The following is a 15,736-nucleotide window of genomic DNA, read 5'->3' on the forward strand; positions in this document are numbered from 1 at the left end:
GAAAATAATCACAAAGAGTTAATGTCACCAAATGAAGGTATCCATGAAAAAGTGGGATTATTGCTAGTAGAATCCTCAAATAATCACGTCCTCAATGATGGTATATGGTATGAAATGACACAATAAAAGAAAAAATAGTGCAAAAACTTTATAAACCAATATATTTAATAAAGAAGTGCACTTACAATTTGAATGCTTAATACAAGCATATAGATAAAAGTCGCTCAAGGCAGGACTGCGGTCCAACAGATGGTTCTGGGGAACAAACTCACACCAGGTCCGGATACTGGGAGAAGCTGGAGCCCAGGGATACCCACAGTCAAGTCCGTTTTACAGCGATTAGAAAGCGAGACACGCCAAATGCATTTCGGACCCAAAAGGTCCTTCCGCTGCTGAGGAAGGACCTTTTGGGTCCGAAATGCATTTGGCGTGTCTCGCTTTCTAATCGCTGTAAAACGGACTTGACTGTGGGTATCCCTGGGCTTCAGCTTCTCCCAGTATCCGGACCTGGTGTGAGTTTGTTCCCCAGAACCATCTGTTGGACCGCAGTCCTGCCTTGAGCGACTTTTATCTGTATGCTTGTATTAAGCATTCAAATTGTAAGTGCACTTCTTTATTAAATATATTGGTTTATAAAGTTTTTGCACTATTTTTTCTTTTATTGTGTCATTTCATACCATATACCATCATTGAGGACGTGATTATTTGAGGATTCTACTAGCAATAATCCCACTTTTTCATGGATACCTTCATTTGGTGACATTAACTCTTTGTGATTATTTTCACATGAACGGAGTTTTATTTGAGAACACCACAAGCGCTAATTCTTCAGTTTACACACATTTTGCTAAGTGTGTGACATGACGACATGCTCCAGGTGTGCTGAGGAGAGCTGCAGTGTGTGACATGACGACACGCTCCAGGTGTGCTGAGGAAAGCTGCAGTGTGTGACATGACACGCTCCAGGTGTGCTGAGGAAAGCTGCTTTGTGTGACATGACACGCTCCAGGTGTGCTGAGGAGAGCTGCAGTGTGTGACATGACACGCTCCAGGTATGCTGAGGAGAGCTGCGTGAACAGGTTAATGAGAGATTGTTTATATCATTCTGCATTTACCAAGGACTGGCCTCAGCTGTCACCCTGCTGTTACAGGACCAGTCACCTTGTTTTAATTGGCTTCGTGTTCCCGCCTTCTGACGGGGTTATTCACAGCATCCCTGGCCCACAAGATGCTGCCTGGTTGCTGGCCTATTGAGCCTCAGTAATTGGTCTCCGCTGAGACATCTGGCAGAATGAGGGCGACAGAGACAGGCGGCTGTAACAGTCGTCACAACAACTGTTCTGCCTTTGATTTGGCAGAAGTTTGCAAGAGAACGCTTCTGTAATCATTTCTTCTGGCAGTTGTCACAAAGTCAGAACCCCCCTTAGTCAGACATGTCTTGGTGATCTCCCAAAGGAACAATCTACCATGAAGTGCAAGTTGCCTGGTAATTACTGCTGGCCAGGATTACCTCTCCACACGGTCTGCTGTGTAAATGTAGTTCCTGGCCTCGTTTCTAAGGGCGTAATGATTCACATAAGGTGGCGCACTGTGCAGACGGCAGGCACCCATTGGTGACAGCACAGGTAAGGGTAACAGGCTTGGCGTTTGCCAGTACAAAGCGCTATAAACCCATTAGGAAGATTTCCTGATTATTATTAACCATTATTCCTACTGATGTTTTTTGTTGAATAGTTTTTGTTGGCCCACTGTGAGGCTGTCCCTACTCCTGCTACTGTAGTACAGCCCGTACAGGGCCTACCCTCCTGCAGTGCTGATCATTTCTGTTCCACTCCTGCCTCCTAGTGCACAGGTTCTCAAACGCAGTCCTCAGGACCCCACACAGTTCATGTTTTCCAGATCACCCGACAGGTGCACTCATTGCTCATTGACACATTTTAAAAGATCCACAGGTGGTGCCTACCCTCCCAGAATGGCTGGGGCGCTCCCGAAAATCTAGTCCCCCTCCCTGCTCCCCCAGAAAGGTGGGTCAACCCTCCCGGATTCTGGGGGAGCCCTGCTTCACCCCACTATCCTCCCCCGACCGCGGTGTTTAAACACCGCAATCCGCGGGTCTAAAATGTCAAATTGCATAATTTTAGCCTCATCCCCTCCAAGGAGATATGCAAATCCGGTTATGTAACATCCTGTGGCGGGGCTTAGTGACATCACGCTCAAGCCCCGCCCCCTGAAGTGCTGCCTAAAGTCCCCTCTCCGGGCTTCTAGGTGCAGGGGGTGCACCTGCTATGGGGCCAGAGCTGAGAGGGGCCACCTTCCCTGTGACAGGTACATGTGTTATATACAGGGGTGTAACTACTATAAGTGTAGGGTGTGCAGCTGCTATGGGGCCAGAGCTGAGAGGGGCCACCTTCCCTGTGACAGGTACATGTGTTATATACAGGGGTGTAGCTACCATAGGTGCAGGGAGTACAGCTGCTATGGGGCCAGAGCTGGGAGGGGCCACCTTCCCTGTCACAGGTACATGTGTTTTATACAGGGGTGTAGTTACCATAGGTGCAGGGAGTGCAGCTGCTATGGGGCCAGAGCTGAGAGGGGCCACCTTCCCTGTCACAGTTACATGTGTTGTATACAGGGGTGTAGCTACCATAGGTGCAGGGGGTGCAGCTGCTATGGGGCCCAGAGCTGAGAGAGGCCACCTTCCCTGTCACAGTTACATGTGTTTTATACAGGGGTGTAGCTACCATAGGTGCAGGGGGTGCAGCTGCTATGGGGCCCAGAGGTGAGAGGGGCCACCTTCCCTGTCACATGTGTTATATACAGGGGTGTAGCTACCATAGGTGCAGGTGGTACAGCTTCTATGGGGCCCAGAGCTGAGAGGGGCCACCTTCCCTGTCACAGTTACATGTGTTATATACAGGGGTGTAGCTACCATAGGTGCAGGGGGTGCAGCTGCTATGGGCCCAGAGCTGAGAGGGGCCACCTTCCCTGTCACAGTTACATGTGTTATATACAGGGGTGTAGCTACCATAGGTGCAGGGGGTGCAGCTGCTATGGGCCCAGAGCTGAGAGGGGCCACCTTCCCTGTCACAGTTACATGTGTTATATACAGGGGTGTAGCTACCATAGGTGCAGGGGGTGCAGCTGCTATGGGCCCAGAGCTGAGAGGGGCCACCTTCCCTGTCACAGTTACATGTGTTATATACAGGGGTGTAGTTACCATAGGTGCAGGGGGTGCAGCTGCTATGGGGCCCAGAGCTTAGAGGGGCCACCTTCCCTGTCACAGTTACATGTGTTATATACAGGGGTGTAGCTGCCATAGGTGCAGGGGATGCAGCTGCTATGGGGCCCAGAGATGAGAGGGGCCACCTTCCCTGTCACAGTTACATGTGTTATATACAGGGGTGTAGCTACCATAGGTGCAGGGGGTGCAGCTGCTATGGGTCCCAGAGCTGGGAGGGGCCACCGTCCCTGTCACAGTTACATGTGTTATAAACAGGGGTGTAGCTATCATAGGTGCAGGTGGTACAGCTGCTATGGGGCCCAGAGCTGAGAGGGGCCACCTTCCCTGTCACAGTTACATGTGTTATATACAGGGGTGTAGCTATCATAGGTGCAGGTGGTACAGCTGCTATGGGGCCCAGAGCTTAGAGGGGCCACCTTCCCTGTCACAGTTACATGTGTTATATATAGGGGTGTTGCTACCATAGGTGCAGGAGTGCAGCTGTTATGGGGCCCGGAGCTGAGAGGGACCACCTTCCCTGTCACAGTTACATGTGTTATATACAGGGGTGTAGCTACCATAGGTGCAGGGGGTGCAGCTGCTATGGGGCCCAGAGCTGAGAGGGGCCACCTTCCCTGTCACCGTTATATGTGTTATATACAGGGGTGTAGTTACCATAGGTGCAGGGAGTGTAGCTGCTATGGGTCCCAGAGCTGGGAGGGGCCACCGTCCCTGTCACAGTTACATGTGTTATATACAGGGGTGTAGCTATCATAGGTGCAGGTGGTACAGCTGCTATGGGGCCCAGAGCTGAGAGGGGCCACCTTCCCTGTTACATGTGTTATATACAGGGGTGTAGCTATCATAGGTGCAGGTGGTACAGCTGCTATGGGGCCCAGAGCTGAGAGGGGCCACCTTCCCTGTCACAGTTACATGTGTTATATACAGGGGTGTAGCCACCATAGGTGCAGGAGTGCAGCTGTTATGGGGCCCGGAGCTGAGAGGGACCACCTTCCCTGTCACAGTTACATGTGTTATATACAGGGTGTAGCTACCATAGGTGCAGGGGGTGCAGCTGCTATGGGGCCCAGAGCTGAGAGGGGCCACCTTCCCTGTCACCGTTATATGTGTTATATACAGGGGTGTAGTTACCATAGGTGCAGGGAGTGCAGCTGCTATGGGGCCCAGAGCTGCGAGGGGCCACCTTCCCTGTCACAGTTACATGTGTTATATACAGGGGTGTATCTACTATAGGTGCAGGGAGTGCAGCTGTTAGGGGGCCCAGAGCTGAGAGGGTCCACCTTCCCTGTCACAGTTACATGTGTTATATACAGGGGTGTAGCTACCATAGGTGCAGGGGGTGCAGCTGCTATGGGCCCAGAGCTGGGAGGGGCCACCTTCCCTGTCACAGTTATATGTGTTATATACAGGGTGTAGCTACCATAGGTGCAGGGGGTGCAGCTGCTATGGGGCCCAGAGCTGAGAGGGGCCACCTTCCCTGTCACAGTTACATGTGTTATATACAGGGGTGTAGTTACCATAGGTGCAGGGGTGCAGCTGCTATGGGGCCCAGAGCTGGGAGGGGCCACCTTCCCTGTCACAGTTACATGTGTTATATACAGGGGTGTAGCTACCATAGGTGCAGGGGGTGCAGCTGCTATGGGTCCCAGAGCTGGGAGGGGCCACCTTCCCTGTCACAGTTACATGTGTTATATACAGGGGTGTAACTACCATAGGTGCAGGGGGTGCAGCTGCTATGGGTCCCAGAGCTGGGAGGGGCCACCTTCCCTGTCACAGTTATATGTGTTATATACAGGGGTGTAGCTACCATAGGTGCAGGGAGTGCAGCTGCTATGGGGCCCAGAGCTGAGAGGGGCCACCTTCCCTGTCACAGTTACATGTGTTATATACAGGGGTGTAACTACTATAGGTGCAGGGAGTGCAGCTGCTATGGGGCCCAGAGCTGAGGGGGCCACCTTCCCTGTCACAGTTACATGTGTTATATACAGGGTGTAGCTACCATAGGTGCAGGGGGTGCAGCTGCTATGGGGCCCAGAGCTGAGAGGGGCCACCTTCCCTGTCACAGTTATATGTGTTATATACAGGGGTGTAGCTACCATAGGTGCAGGGGGTGCAGCTGCCGTGGGGCCCAGAGCTGAGAGGGGCCACCTTCCCTGTCACAGTTACATGTGTTATATATACATTTTTCACCACTGAATGTTACTTTGGGGAATTTACAAACATGCTGCTGGGCTCACAAACACGTCCTGCATGGGACCATTCCTCCTCCAGCCGTTTCTCTTGTTGGTGTTCTCTGACAGAGTTTTCTGTAGTCATTACCATGACAGCTCTGAGAGTTACTGATACCTATTACAGTCAGGTTCCAGCCTATTAGCTGGCTGAAGTGTATGGGGTAAGGGGCCAGCAGTATCTATTTGCATGCCCTCCATACTGAGTGACAGTAAGTGGGTGTAATGGAGTCTAGGAACTGGGGATGTTGCCGCTCTGCTCCATTAATCACCTCTTTGCCTTGTCATAAGGAAACCTCTGCTTGGCGTCCTGATACCAGTTGATTGGGTTCTTGAAGCATCTGCTACTTGTCTTCCCACCTTCTAATCAATCCCTCATTACAGTGTACAAGGCGCTGTGTACAATTATGTTGTGTGTGTTGTATTCCTACAAATACTTCTAACCCTTTATCGCCCGGATCATAGAGACCCACAACACCTTCCTGACCCACTTACATATGTACAGGGGACGTTTGGAGGCATTGCATCCGTCTGTATCACTCCTCTAGATACAGATCTTATTTACAGTATATAGGGCAGACATTCGTGTTACCTGGAGGATATTGACGCACTTACGGGGAGCATCATCCAATCGCCAAAGCCGGTGGGTGAGATTCACATTTATGGGATATGCGGTCATTTGATCTAAAGCATGATGGTCGACGGTCATTAGGTCGACATAGGGAAAGGTCAACATGGTTCTAGGTGGAAAGGTCGTTAGTTCGACAATGTCTAGGTCGACAGTCAAAAGGTCGACATGGGGTTTTTCACTGTTTTTTGAGCCGACATGTGCTGACAGGTGGTATTTCATGCCTTCCCATCCACTAGGGCGTGGCGGGAAAATAAAATAGTGTCGCGAGCACAGCGAGCCATGCGAGGGGATGCGGTGCAATTGAAACTGTGTCCATGTCGACTGTGTTGCCATTCAGGTAAAAAAAAACCTGTGAAAAATCCCATGTCGACCTTTTGACTGTCGACATAGACTTTGTCGAACTAGTGCCCTATCGAAATAATGACCTTTCGACCTAGAACCATGTCGGCCTTTTCCCATGTCGACCTAATGACTCACCCATCATGCTGTAGACCGAATGATCCCAACCCCACATTTATAGGGTGGAAGGCGTAACAGAGTGGATGACTATTCTGTGGTATGTGTGGTACTGAAATCCAGGTTCACAGGTAGTTGCAAATTAGGTTTTCATTTACAATCCCGCTGTCGGCAGTAATCTGACCCTGCCGGGAATTGGCAGATATATCCCAATCTCCGTGCTGCTAGAACAAGCTGTCCAGGCTTAAACCCGGCGAAGGTGATAATGCACCAGCCAATCAGCTCCTGACTATCCGGTTACAGGCTGGGATTGAAAACTGACAGGAGCTGATTGGCTGGTGTGTCATCACCTTCCACTTTATCAATTCATTAGTTTTCAGCCTGCAGTTATTACATCTGCCATGTCTAAGTCAACAACTACTGGTGGACAGTCAAAAGGTCGACATTCAGAATATCGACAGGGTAGCAAGGTCGACATGGAAAAGGTCTACACGAAAAAGGTCAACCTTGGGTTTTGAAAAAATTTTGAGCCGACATGTGTCGTCAGACAGTATGTCATACCCTACCATTCACTACAGCGCAGTAGAAGGATATAATAGTGTGCCCGAAGCATGGCACCGTTTAGTGGCAAGAGTCATACGTAAAGGGGTTCTCTTCTGCGACAACATGCCAGGAAACACCCCCCGAGCATGGCATCATCCGCATCAGTATGTATCCAGTCTTTATAGTGGTGCCCCCTATGGTATGGTTTCATGTAATCTTCCTGGAACATGATGGGGGTCTTTGAGTCATTTTGGGGTTCTGCCGCTGTGTTCCTTTCAGCCACCAGGTCTTCTATATAGCAGCATATTTCATTGCTCTTTACAATTTGATGCCATTTGCTGCGGCTGGGCATCATCCTGCTGCACCCAGTAGGAAGCCACCCGTAAGCCGTGCTTTATTCCTAGTCAACCACTCTGTAATACAACGCTGGGTATATAAGCAAATTGTATATCAGTCCATATCTATACCATCATCCCATCTACTTATCTGTACAAATGTACGTTTCAGCACCCCCTCTGACTCCTGGTACTCTCTCTGCCACCCTCTCTGACTCCTGGTACTCTCTTTGCCACCCCCCCATACACGTGTCTCTGGGAAGCCGGGGCAGCAGCCAGCCTGGCTGAACAAGCCCATGTCTTGCTGTCTGCTTGCAGAGAAAACCTTCTCATTAGCAGCTTTTCCTTTTGAAGAACACGATCGCTGTTCAGAGAGACTTCAGATCTCCCTGGCAGACGCTGCTGACAGGCGCTCGCTGTCCCTGTGCCTCTGCACCTTCCTCTCTATGCTACAATTCATTAGGCTGAAAAATCTTTTCTGCAGGGGGAAAAGGTTACAGAGATGTGAAGGATTACCAGCGCAAACAGGCTTCCGCGGCAAAGGGACGGGAATTGAAGAAATCCAGCTCTGGCAAAGGAGAGCCGAATTAGGCCCAAATTTGCCTTAACTGTTCCGCCGCCAGCAATAAAATCTCTCCCTTTCTGTGCCGTGTTCCCAATATCTAATGTTCTAGTTAATCTCCGCTCGCGCGACCGATTCAGCCTAATGATCCCAGGCTGCGGCCCTGTGTTCTCTGCTTTTATATGAGGCCCCCCAATTATGGGGCTGTGACACTGCTTACTGCTGCTCGCTGCGCAGGAAAGTAACTCGGAGCCTTTTCATCTCCTCACGACAATCTGGGCTCCCTTCTGCTAATGCTGCTCCATCATCCTGCAATCTGCTCTTCCAGGGGCTGCTAGCTATAGGCTGCTGTTTGTACTGTGCCCCCCATTAACTACCAGCGCCCTCGTAGATGTTCCCTGTATCTACCACCCTGTTATCTGGGCTTTAAAGGCTATGAAATGGTCTTTAAGGAAGGCAGTGGTTCCCAATCCTGGTGCTCAAGTACCCCAACAGTGCATGTTTTCCTGGTCACCCGGCAGGCGCACTTATTATTCAAACACATGTTAAGAGATCCACAGGTGGAGCTAATTATTTCACTTGTGATTCTGTGGGGGAGACCTGGAATAGATGCACTGTTGGGGGGTACTGGTGGACCAGGGTTGGGATTGGGAACCATCGCTGTATGGGAATGTACCTGTACAGACTGTGACAAGGGGTGTGGCATAACTTATTGCTCATACACACTGATCGATATTGGCCAGTGATGTCACCCGCTTGGTACATAGTTGCTGCCAAAATTGTCAGATTAAGCTGCATTTACAGATGGCAAGGGGGGGAGTTAATGACTCGCAGCCATGACCATCCTTAATGATCTTGAACTACACACTGGGTGATATGCATGCTATATCGTTAACATCGGTAATGATATATCGCCCAGTGTGTAGCCAGCTTCACAGCAGTTGGGGAAGAATTGTACAGAAGGTATGCATATCGTCACCAATGGTGCTGAGAGGGGGGAAAGGCAGGAACCTAGGAGGAGGGCTACCCGTGCCCAGAGAGACCAGCAGCCAGATGGGTCTCAGCACCTGTACAAGCCATCTGACATGCCCCGGACCAGCGCATGTGCATAGAGGGACTTAAGGTGGTCGATTTTACTGAGGGGCATGATTAGGCCAAGCGCCCTTTCATCGCCAGATATTTCCCTGCCCCTTAGCAATATTTTGAAGAGGCCTCTTCTGCGATGATACCTCTCGCAACAGTAGTTTTTCATTTTGTGCACCTCAGTTAAGGTCACGCCACAAATTAGTGCCCCCAGTTCACATTGTACCACACAGCGCTTTAAGTTCAGGGTATGTCACATTGTAGTAGCCCAGGTTTACAATATTCCATATATTGTCAGGGCCGAAACTAGGTGTTTCGGCGCCCGGGTCGGCAGTCATTTGGTCGCCCACCCCCCCCCCCCACCCCACCCCAAAAAAAAACAAAAAAAAATCATTGCCTTGGGGACAGGCAGTGGGGGTGCGGGGACTGGAGAAGGTTAACTCCGGCTCCTAGCGCTGCCGGGCGGTGGGCGGGAGGCAGATTTTGAAAAGACTTGCCGGATGCCGATTGGCTGAATTCAGCCAATCGGCGTCCGGCAAGTCTTTTCAAAATCATCAGCGCTTCCCGCCACCAGGCAAATAGCGAGCGGCTGTGTATGTGAAAGCTGCCGCTACACCAGTCCCTGGACCCCCGCTGCCAACATACCTGTGTGCAGCGTCCAGGGGTCCAGGGACTGGTGTAGCGGTAGCCTTCACTCACTCCGTCTCCTAGCGCTATCTGCCTGGCGGCGGGAAGCGCTGATGACTTTGAAAAGACTTGCCGGACGCTGATTGGCTGAATTCAGCCAATCAGCGTCCGGCAAGTGTTTTCAAAACCTGCTTTCCGCCCACCGTCCGGCAGCGCTAGGAGCTGGAGTTAACCCACCAGTCCCCAGGACCCCGCGAGGACCTGGCGTTAACCCACCAGTCCCCGGACCCCCGCTGCTCATCCCAGGGACCACGCTGCCGGGACACCACACTAGCGCCCCCACCCTCTAGCGCCCGGTGTGCGTGACCCCCTAGCCCCCCCCCCCCCTAGTTAAGGCCCTGATATTGTACTGCTGTCAGTACATGTCATCCAGTGCTTAGTGGGCATTTCTGGGAACATGGTAGGCAGCTTTGTGAGCTGGGTGCAGTTGGGTCAGGCCCCAGATCTGTAATTCTGATAACACTTCGAGCCAGATGTATCAAGCTTCAAAAGGTAATAAAATGGAGATTGATAAACAGCCAGCCAATCAGCTTCCAGCTGTCAGGCTAACAAGCTGGTTTTGAAAATGACAGGTAGGAGCTGATTGGCTGTTTATCACTCTCCACATTATCACTTTATAAAGCTTGATACGTTTGGCCCTTTGTCTTCTAAGGCTTATACCCAAGTATGTGCACAGATTGTAGCAACCGTCTGGTTCCAGGTATTCCACTTGATTAACACACACACATGCTAAAAATGCTGGAGTCGCTCACAGCGACTGTTCTTTCCATCAAAACTTCTTCCATTCCAAATGATCTCTCGGCTGATCATATAGGCTGCTTTACCCAATTCATTACGCAAACCATAAGTTCCAATCATGTTCTATAGTCAATCTCCACCTTAGTCCCAGGTTCCAAAGAATTGTCCCTCAAGATGAGTGTCTTAAGAAATGTCACTATTTTTACGGTCCCAGCGTCTTCTGCCCTGTATATAGGATGCCGGTCTCACTGTCCTTATTTGCTTTTTCTTCTAAGTTAATTATTAAAGGGCATCATTCATAATGCAGAAATGAGTCTATAAACTGTTCAGTGAGCATGTAAAGCCAGAGATTGTAGCGCGGTAATGTCTGCTTGCGTAACACGCTTACATGCACCTTGCCACCAGCAAACTGTCCCTGCCGATGATTTCCTAATGTTGGCAATCATAACAACTTTAAAGGCACACTCCCATCATAAACAAAAACAAGTCTACTATGCTGCTTTCCCACTGCCAAGCCGTTTAAAGAACCGGTATTTTTAAACGGTATTTAAAACGGTATTAGCTTTCACATTGCAGTAGATTACCGTTTAAGTACCATTCACATTGCAGTAATACCATTTAAACCCCTCCCCCCCCTGGTACCTGTCCTGCCCCCCATCCCCTCCCCTGGTACCTGCCAGCTGGTACCCTCACTCCCCCCCCCTGCCCTGGTACCCCCTGCCCTGGTACCTTGCTCCCCCCCCCTCCCCTTGCAGCTGGTACCTTGCATCCAGGCAGCGGGGCAGCAGGGTAGGCAGCGGGCATTCAAGGGCTCCTAGTCGGCAGGTCCCAGACTCATTGCTGAAAGCATCATGCAGAAGGAGGCTGGTGCACAGACAGCGGGGGCACTGGGGATCCGGGCAGTGCGGTCCGTGCTCAGGAGGAGGACGAGGAGGGACAGGAGTCCCTGCCGCGAATGGGAAATACCGGGCCCGAAAATTACATATGCACATATTTAATGAGCGGTTCATTATATATGCGCATATTTAATGAACGGCTCCGCTATTTCCCATTCGCGGCAGGGACCCCCGCCGATGAAATGACAATCTCCTAATGGACCTTTCTCCGCGTCCTCCTCCTGAGCACGGACCGCGCTGCCCGGATCCCCAGTGCCCCCGCTGTCTGTGCACCAGCCTCCTCCTGCATGATGCTTTCAGCAATCAGTCTGGGACCTGCCGACTAGGAGCCCTTCAATGCCCGCTGCCTACCATGCTGCCCGTACTTTGCCTACCATGCTGCCCGGATGCAAGGTACCAGGGGGGGGGGGGGGTATCAGCTGGCAGGTACGGGTGGGGGGGGGGGGGGGCTGGACAGGTACTAGGGGAGGGGGAAAACTAGTGAAGGATCTTAAATACTGTTTAAGAGGCATTCCGACTGCCTAAAAAACGGCTCTGAAACGTGTAGGACTCTGCTTTTTAAACGTGTTGAAATGTCTTTAACCGGTAAATCAACTCTGGCACTTTCCCACTGCAGCCTTAAACATTTAGAAAGGGGGAAAAAATGGCAATATACCGTTTAGGACCTGCAGTGGGAAAGGGGCATTACTTTTATAGAGTTCAGTTTAACCCTTTTGAGTGCCAAAATCTCTGAGAGAGATGTTCAAAATACCTGGTAAGAATACCAGCGGCGCTCACATTTGTTATATAAATTCAATAAAAAAATATTCTGTGTAAAAAAAAAATAGATTATATTTCATATATAAGGTAAACATTACAGGTCATTATGATGAATACAAAAGTTTTCTTGCCAATTTTCACACCTATTTTGACAACTTCGCTTGGTTAAAACAAATAAACTCCACTCCTGCAGTTCTTGTGCCTACTCACCCTCAGGGTCCAGAAGGATGCTATGCCCGAAGAGTGGCGAGCGCACACGCATTACTTCACATGTATTCTGCGTCCGCTCGCCACACTATCTAAAATCAACTCCACGCCGACGTGGATAGTGGGGGTATGAAAAGGTCAGAGGATGCGTACCGCTGCGCTCGCCATGCGTTGATAGTAGGGGTGGCATACAATGCGATGGTATACAATTTAAAATTGTATAACATCGGCTGCCATCGCATCGCATACCATCGTATGCCTTATGGTATGCGATGCAATGGGCGCCGTGCTAGGAAACAAGTACCAATTCATTTGATCAAATTGTACACCTGAATCCCTTCCACTGATGGCTCCTTTCAAACTTGCAAACTTGTCCAACTAGATGGGAGGTATCTTATAGGTTGCCCTTATCACAGGGTTGCATATCCTCCTGGAATGGCCAAGAGGCTCCCTAAAATCAGGTCCCCCTCCCGCTCCCCTGGAAAGGTGGGCAACCCTCCTGAATACCTGACACCCAATCCCAACCACCACCCATTCCCCCCCCCCCACGCGGCAGCATTCATTTCCCATAATTATCAGCCTTTTTGGGGCGGGCTAAAAATGGAAATTGTGAAATTTATCCCCACCCCATCCTCGAAGACCCGTAAATTGCGGGATTTGCCGTGCTGGGGGCGGGACTTGGTGACGTCTACATCAGGACCCACCCCCGAAGTGTTGCTGACAGTCTCCTCTCCGGGCTTCTCCCTGAGGAGACTTTAAAAGTAGGCAAACCTGCCCTATCATTGGTAACCCGCTGCTGCTTGCACAGATAGACACAGGTTTATTTACTAAGATGGGCGTTCTATTGAAGATGGATTGTTGCTATGGGAAACCAGATTGTACTTTTTTTTATTTAGCACCTTCTCGAAGATAATAGATAGAGGGCCAGAAGCCCTAAGTTTCAAAAAGTAATACAGTGGAGAGCCAATCAGCTCCTAACTGCCATGTTACAGGCTGGATTTGAACGATGACAGGTAGGAGCTGATTGGCTGGTTGTTTATTACTCTTCACTTTATCATTTTATGATTCTTAGTGCATCTGGCCCAGAATCTGATTGGTTGCCCATAGCAACATCCCATCTTAATGGGAAATGTACACCATAGTCTCTTTGTACAGTGTCTACCCCAGTCATGTCCAAACTATGGCCCTCCAGCTGTTGTGAAACTACAAATCCCATCATCCCTTGCCACAGATTTGCAATTAGGGAATGCTAAACCTATAGCAAGGCATGCTGGGATTTGTAGTTTCACAAAAGCTGGAGGGCCACAGTTTGGACATGCCTGGCCTAGTGTGTATGGGGCTTAAGGAACAAGAGACCCGTTTTGGTCACTTGTTCTGACCTTGGTACTCCTCTCCCCGCCCCCCTTCCCCTCCTCCCCAGGTCCTTACGATGAAGGGGAACTGTCCGCAACCATGGAAATAAGCACCTGATATACTGGATCAGTTCTAAAGCAAAGTAACCAATCTGGGAGAGGGGCGGGCCTACACTGAGCCAATCTGGAGGCATAGTCAGCTGGACCAGTTTATTTATCATATTTGGGTGGGGTTGTCCGGCTTCTATGTTACTGTCCCACCTGCGGGTGGGGCTACTACACAGTAGGGGCCGAGCCTAGGAGCCACCTGGCATCTCCGGTGGTGTACACAAGTAGTCCCTCCTGTGAGATCCTGTATGTTGGGATGTGTGGTATTGATTGCCATCATGGACTAACTATTTACGTATTTAAAAAAAAATATTTGTCGATCTTTTGTCCATGGTGACCATATGGTGTTGACCTATTGATATTGTTATTAATTAAAATACAATCCCTAAGTACCATCTTTGAGATTAATGACACTTTTAATATGAACAGAACCAGCCTTTAAAACCGTGGAGCTTTGGTCTGTATCCACTGTGTAGCTAACCCACCCACCACCAGTGACCTCTCCGCTAAGTGCAAGGTCATGCTCAAAGCCATGGTGTCTCCATGGTACATGGCTCTGGCAGCCATACTTATGTTAATACATGAATATATATGCAGATATATCTCAGTAATACCTGTGATACCTGTGCGCCCCTAGGAACAGTGACATCACTGAGGTTGTGATCGCAACTCTGTGATGTCACTATCCCATAATGATTTCATAGGCTGCGTTCTCAAATCCAGGCATCTATCTCCTGCATGTTTTCTTACATGCTATGGGCCCGATTCAGAGTTGATCGCTGTTGTGCGATTTGCACATGGCACGATTATCGAATGACTGCCCATGCGTATGGAGCACGGATGCGTGGGGGAAAACAGTGACAGAAGTAGGGCATGATCTATTCGCAATCAGTTTGACTGACAGGGGGTTGTAACCGGTCATTTCCTGGGAGTGTCAGAAAAAAGGGAGGCGTGCCCAGGCATTTAAAGGGAGGGTAGCCTGTTTCTGGATGGGTCAAAGTTACATTTGCACAGACTACGAATATAATACGATGGTTTGTGCTTTGTGTAAGGATTTGCTGGTGGATAGCGAATATCAGTCCATTCGCAATTAATTCACAGATTTACACAGGGCGCGACTTCACTCTGTGTGGCCACCGGCGGCGGCGGCTATCTACCCGCAGTCACCTGCACATTTGCAGAGGAGCGATCAGATCTGAAAATACAGTTATTTCATTGACTGTCATCTCCTGATGCTATTAACATTTGGTTCCACAACATATTGATCTTTCTCCCCTGATTGCTGTGATGTTGCTAGGGTAGCCTCATTATGTAAAATATCCAGAACCCTCTGGGAAGGTCCTACCATGCTCTCTCTAGGGAAGAGTATTTTAATATCCTTTGGTCACAGTCTTTCTCACCTGCTTAGTGCATTTTCCCCACTTAATCTGTTAAACGCTTCCTCTTCTGTATTACCTGCGTTCTCCCCCTCGCCTCGCTCGCAGTAATGTAGCGGTGCCCTCTGCTCCGGAATTCTCTGAACTTAGATTTGCGCTCCAGCTTTCCTGTGAAGCTCTTGGATAATAGATACAGTGATGGGGAGTGGGGAAGGGGGATTGGGTGAGTGGAGGCTATTACAGAGTGTAAAATGCTGAGAATAATCTGCACATTCCGCTCAGGAGAGGCTGTGCATTGGGTGACAGCTAATTTCACTGATGGGGGGGCGGATGACAGCTCTGATGTGTTTTGTCATTTGCCTGTCAGTGGAGAACGCTTTTGTCTCTTCATCATCCACGATGGTGCATACAGACAGCTGCCGTGCTAACCTGACCTCCTCACCCCGCTCCCTCCTGTAACAGAGCTCCCCCTGTGGGTTGGGTCATTAAAGGTCTCGGTTCATCGGACTATTGATCTATATTCTTACTTTATAT

Source organism: Crinia signifera, chromosome 11 (genome assembly GCF_055691185.1).
Source record: "Crinia signifera chromosome 11, ASM5569118v1, whole genome shotgun sequence".
In the NCBI taxonomy this organism is placed as follows: domain Eukaryota; kingdom Metazoa; phylum Chordata; class Amphibia; order Anura; family Myobatrachidae; genus Crinia; species Crinia signifera.